This window comes from Dipodomys merriami, unplaced genomic scaffold (genome assembly GCF_024711535.1).
Source record: "Dipodomys merriami isolate MVZ:Mamm:240054 unplaced genomic scaffold, mDipMer1.0.p SCAF_593, whole genome shotgun sequence".
NCBI lineage: Eukaryota > Metazoa > Chordata > Mammalia > Rodentia > Heteromyidae > Dipodomys > Dipodomys merriami.
In genome coordinates this window covers 405,116-411,589 of record NW_027206172.1, presented here as the reverse complement: position 1 = coordinate 411,589, position 6,474 = coordinate 405,116, and the positions used below count along the sequence as shown (strand labels likewise).

Sequence of the window (6,474 nt, the reverse complement as noted above, 5' to 3'; positions counted from 1 at the left end):
CACAAAGAATCGGCACTGAGAACAGGCAAATCTCTGGGAGCCCACAACACAGATGCTTCAATGTATATTATGTACATCCTGGAAAATCACACATGCTCTTGAAAGTGCAAAGTCAGACTTCCTCTTCCCTCCCTCTCACTTTCCCTCCTCACAGGCTAAGCCTTATGCAGAGGTGATAAAAATCAGCCTCAGGATCCAAACCAATGTCCTCAGTCCTGCAAACCCTTCCAGGAGGCAGGGTGGCAGAGCCAGGCTGCCAGTAGAACACACACACAGACACACACAGACACACACACACACACACACACACACACAGACACCCACACCCACCCACACACACACACACACACACACACACACACACACACACACACACACACACACACACACACACCGCTCATCCCAGAGATGGCTTATTGATGCAATTACATGGTTCAAAGCCAGTGGCACCTGACGGGGGAAGAAAAAGACAAAACCAGAAAGGGCGGGATGGCCTCAGCACTACTCCCTCGGGCCGGCTGTACAAGTGCCAAGTGCCTTTTCCTTGTGAACCACAGAGGCAGGTGCGGGCCGGCAAGCAGACAGGACCACAGCCCTGGCAACAGGAGGAAGTGGTAGTTGAGGTTTCCCGATAGATCTCCTGATCCTCTCTGGACCTCAGGACCTCTCCTAGGCTCCCCAGTGCTTTCCCTCTCTGGTCTCTGCTTGGCCTGCTCAAGAGGGACAGACAGACAGAAGTTAAAAGAGCAAGATTAGTTTCCTTTCACCCCTAACCCATCTCCTCATCCCTGTCCAGGGGCAGGGAGTACAAAGGTAGACACACAGGGAATCAAGAGCTCCAGGCTGCTGCCATTGGATCAGTGGGAAACTGGGCTGTTTGCATTTCCAAGTGCTGAATGGCCGGCCACTGTGATGTCCATGTTGATAATTCCTGATGCTTTGTATTCCAGCAAATGTTTAATCCCTCACTGATCAATAATCCTCACTCGGCTGTTCTTTTTTCCTTTTTTTAAAGAACCAAATCCCTTTTTACTCTTCAAATCCTTGAATAAAATTAGGCTGCTTTAGCCCTGGATGCGTTATTCCTCAAAGAAGCTGTGTGGTTTCATAACCTCGGTTGGGGTATTTTTAAAGGGACTGCCTAGACACACTTGTTCTTGGTGTCACCTAACTTGTCTCTGCAATTGCTGTGTGTTATAAGCTGGTCTCCTCAGACACTGCTTTCAACACAGATCTACTTTTTTTTTCACTCAAAAGAAGAAAATAATTCAAAGTGAAGTTATTTGCCCTAACTAAACCAGTGAGTCTAATCTTTGCATTCCTGGCTTACACTTAAGTCCTTCTGTACAACTTGATTTCTACCTTCCATCTATAATTTCTTTCCAAAACCATATTGAAAAGAAAACAGCTCCATTCCTAGGCCATCTTAAGAAGCTGTACTTCTTTCTTAGAGGCACGGCTGAATGTTTTGGAAAATGCACATGACACATGGAAAGAGACAACGGCTCTGTGCTCACAGGGGATGGGCTGGCAGGGGGGTCTCACAATCCACTCCAGGTCCACCAAAGTTCCACAAACAACGGCAACAGAAAGAAACTGCCTTTCATCTGTAGCAGCAAACAAAGCAGCAACTTTCACCAAAGCTAACCCAAGCCAGGAGTACATCCCACACACACCAACCACTTCCACAGTTAGCCCATAAGAGCCCAAGCAGCTCACCACAATATTTATTAGAAAAACACATAATTTGTGGTGGAGAAAGAAGAGTATCTCATACAAAAAAGAAAAAAAGGGGGGGGGGAAGCTCCTTCAAATGCAATTAACCAAAAGACATATTTCCCCTGTGTTTGTAAAGATCACTCTATGAGAAGCATAGTTTTTGTGTGAGAGGAGGGGGGGGTGGAGAGAAATGGGTTATCCCCACTAGTTAAGAAAGACAATTAAATTACTGGAGATTACCTTCATCATTAAGGAGAATGGGCCTTATTCATATTTACAGACCTAAGCAGACTTCAGTTTCCAGGTCACAAATGAATCTCTTCTCGTCTCAGATGCACATGTGGACACTGACATGGGCTGCTGTTGAGTTGATTGGATAATAATCTTATTCTCAAGCTCCTGCTGGAAAGAAGAGCTCCAGAGGAGGGCAGCAGGGGGAGGGGGAGATGGGTGAGGGAGGGAGGGAGGGAGGGAAGCGAGGAAGGAAGGAAGGAAGGGATAAAAAGAAGAATCCAATCATGTATTCTTCCTGGTTGGAAAAAAAAAGTAACCCCAGTATCCTGGAAGGATTTCAAACACAGGCGAACAGTGTGCAGGAGGGTGTGTTAACAGCATGCCTTACTGGTGTGGCCTGCCTGAGACACTCTTAATGAATATTACTTCCTTCCCATTGGCTGTTCCCGCTAGAAACCCAGACCCATCCCTCCTTTCAGAAGTCAGGAATTCAGCTCCAGCCAAAGTCCAGAAAACATGCTCACGCAGGGACAAGGCTGCACCACCGATCCATAACCTTTGAGGTTGTGTCCTACAGTCAACCTGACCAACAGTACATAGGAGTGAATTTTTTCTGCCTTGGGTTGTGTTCCCAGCTTTGTGTCTGTTCTAAACTGAAGGTCCATCAAAGAAAAGAAAAATAGACAGCTTTCTTTAGAGAGAACATGCTGTCCTAAATGCTGGGGAGAAAGAACTTTCTCAATCAGGCTTCCAAAACCAGATCTGAAACGTTGTCTATATCTTAAAATCCATCCAGGTGATTTTTTTTTTAAAACTCTGTGCCAAAATAAAGTAAAATCCCCAATTAATATATGTCCTTTTGTGGACTGAAGCTTCATCTCCCTCTGAAATGTCACATACCAATGCACCCTTTGAATAGCTGTTCAGAATCACTTGGAGCAGCAATATCTAAGCAGTACACAAATATGCATTCAGGTGACAGGATGACTAAGTTTTCTTTTCCAAACAATGCTCTTCTCCCTAACTTCTCCTGTCTGCTTACTGACAGGAGACCTGATGTTCTCAACATTTTAAAGCAGATAAATTTTTGAGAATATGAGCAGATATAATTCTTGCTCATAAGAAAAAAAAGCAACAAAAAATTGAAGGTGGGACAGAAGAAATGGAGAAAAACATTTTATTTTAAAAAATAGTAATAATAAAATATTTTGTGGCCCATTCAGTATTTCCCATATATAATTTATTAAAATTAGATCAAATTACGAATATTAAGTGCTCATTTGAACTAAAGTGCTTCCTCTTTCATACATACACGCACACACAAACAATTTGTGTTGTATCAGTTTCAGAAGGCAACAGAAACTCTAAGGATACAAAGAAATATGGTGTCCCCAGCCTCTAATACAAAGCATGCTGGGCAGCCCTGAGCTCCTGGATTACTGAAAGGTGTTTCTGTGCACATAATTGCAAGGCTTCCCCCTCTCCCTCCCTGCCTGTAACTCATTGCACAGCTGCAGGAAGCTGTGGCTCTAGTCCCCTTATCTAAGGTCCTTGGTCCTTGTTCCATAAAGTATTTTCCTTACCACTATTAAATAAATGAGATGTCCTTCCTGTAATTCTAGGTTTCTGTGTTTAGAATGGAGGTGATTTTGTTTTTAATGCTTTGCTGAAGAGGGAAGAATAAAACTGAGCTCTCGCTCCAAGAGTGTTTATTTATGCTATTATAAGAGCAAACTAACTTTTCAGCACTTAGATAAAAAAATCAGTTTGCAAAGGCTAAACAACTTTCCTGTCCCTACACCAAGAGTGGGGGTAAAATAAAAATATTCATTTGACCTAAGACGATCACATGAGAGTTGTAAGAGTCTTCCCCCCACTCTTGAGAAAAGAGGGTAAAACCTGGGCCATAACCAGTGCCTGAGTCTGCCATGACCTCATCTAGGGGCCTTCAGCCTATGTCTGTGTGGGGTGTGTGTGTGTGTGTGTGTGTGTGTGTGTGTGTGTGTGTGTGTGTCTGTGTGTGTGTGTGTGTGTGCTTCAGCCTGTCTGTGTGGTGTGTGTGTGTGTGTGTGTACACCAATGCAGACAAAGTCCCTATGTGCGGCCGATGGCCTAGTGTACTAGGGTGGCATGGTTCCTCAATAAGTGTAAATTACATCCACGTCTCCAGATTTGTTTCCATGAACTATACTAGAAAAATGCATCTTAACCAAAGAAAGATATATATTACCACAGATACAAGATCATATATAGTATGTGATATATCATTGTATGATTCAATTCATACAGAGCTGTAGGCATAAAAATAACTTAAGTGGATATTGTTCAAAGTGGTAGTCATTCTGGAAGGTAGCATCTTGGAGAGACCTTAACTTATGAGGCACTTTTTGGAGTGCTGGAAGCGTTCCATTTCCTGATGGGAGTGGTACGTATAGGGGGACTCATGTGTATATTTGCCATTGGATTTTATACTTTCTAGTATGTGAGTCATTCCTCACCAAAAAGAAAAAAAGAATCTACCAAGTAAGTTCAGTGATCATTGATGACTTCTTTAAAATCCATTATTTTTGCCAACTTCAAAAAAAATCTGTGAGAAAAAAACGGATTCTTTGCTCTGTTCATTATGAGAACAAAATCAAATGTGAATAATTTAGTGACGGGTTGAGGTTTGACATCTCAAAGCGTTTGGGGCCTGAATTTTTCAGAAGCTCTTGGTTTCACGGTTCACGTTGGCACTCCAGGGCTTCACATCATCAGAATTCAGATATCTGCACTTGGCAATTTTATATGTGGACATCTACACGTCACATTCTAACAGCACATCAAAACTCATTACATCCAGAAGCAAGTTTGTTATCTCAAAATAGGCACCTTCTTAACCACCCGCCCCCACCAAATTCCTTCACCTTGTTCTATTTTTGTGTCAGAGAGTTTCTCCTTTTCTCATTACCCACTTGGAAATTTGTCTTTGAGTAACTCAGCTGTGCTTTCATACTGACTTTCCACATCTCTCACATCCTACTCTTGGCCACCACTCCTATGAGCGTATTAGCAATGAATGCCTAATTAGTATTATGGTTCCTGTCTCTGCCTCCACAGCACCACCGAGGAAATCTTCCCTCTGTGCTCCTGACAGTCCTCTGCTGCTGCAGCACAAAACCCATCCTCAATGTGACATTCAAGGTCTCCTCTAGCCTCCTCTCCCCACGCCTCCACCGCAACCCTACTGTCCCACTGCACCTCACCAGCACAGGAAGGGACCGGGCATATTCCTCCCCCACCACCCCTGCTCGTGCCTCGAATCCTTCCTTTCTATGACATCCAAATATTGCATACCTCATAAAGACAAAACATTCACTGTCTCCCTGAGATGATTTCTGTGAAATGGCTTTCCCCATTGAAGTGCCTGTGTGGTTCTATCAGTGGTCAGGCAGGTAATTCTCACCTATGCCAATGTCTCCCAGTGTTCGCTGCCCCTTTTATATTGTGGTTTTGTTATCAGTGGTGGCACACATCAGTTTATAAATACAATGCACCTTGATCATGCCACCCCTTCATCATTCTCTCCCAACTCTCCCAAAACCAGCCCTGTTCTCAATTCTTGGTTTCACAGGATACATGTTAAGTATTATGGTTGCCTTCCTCTCTTCATTCATCCACCCTCCCTCCCCTTGACCTACTCATACCTTTAAAGTGCCAGTTTCCTGGTATTCATTTCATTGGACTATGAGTTTGTTTTCCTGAGGAATTTTACCATCCGAATTCTCCCCTGCAAATACCATACTTCAGTTAATACATCTGTGTACACTTGCATACAAACTGTGTCTGTTTAATTGTACACTTACGAATTAGTTTCTCATTTCCATGTGTGTAAGGCCTTGTCTTCACAAAGTAAAATAATAAAATTTCCAAGTTGAAAATTATATTAAGTGAAGTAAGCCAAGCCCAAAGAAACATAGGTCCCATGGTTCCCCTTATTTGCAATATCTAGTATATGTCTGAGTCAAGCAGAAAAAGTCAGATGAGGTAATGTTAGGGAAATAAACCCTAAGATATGTATTCAAATGTTTTCTTTCATGCGATTGTTTCTAACGCATTTATAAGATTATTTCTTTGTTGCTTTTTATGTCCCTCCCCCATTTTATAACCCCTACTTTCACTGTATTTGATGTCGGTATAATTTGTGGAGGGGAAAGAGAAAAACAAGTCATTTAAACGAGGATACAGGTGGACCCATTGCGACAATGAGAAGTACAAGTTGTCATGTCGAAAACGAACTTTACAACTTCGGTGGGGAGGGGGAGGGGAGGATTGGGGGAAAGGGGGATGTGAAGGGATGGGAAGGGGAAACAAAGGAGGAGGCTACAATGCTTGATAATAAATGTACTCATTATCTTGCCCATGTAATTGTAACCCCTCTGTACAGTATTTTCACAATAAAAAAATATAAAAAAAATTTCCAAGTTGATGAACTCCAAAGCCAAGTGTTATTTTTTCTCTATTACTCAAGTGTCTCAATGA

At 42.7% G+C, this 6,474-nt stretch overlaps 1 long non-coding RNA gene across 1 annotated transcript; it reads right to left on the bottom strand.

Annotated features, from left to right (window-relative positions):
- Window positions 1–353: 353 nt before the first annotated feature.
- On the bottom strand, window positions 354–5,950 carry LOC138813385 (uncharacterized). The gene is made up of 4 exons (XR_011367764.1): window positions 5,640–5,950; window positions 2,002–2,118; window positions 1,518–1,607; window positions 354–710 (listed from the first exon to the last, which is right to left on the bottom strand). It is a non-coding gene; the product is annotated as an uncharacterized lncRNA (long non-coding RNA).
- Between the last annotated feature and the right edge of the window lie 524 nt (window positions 5,951–6,474).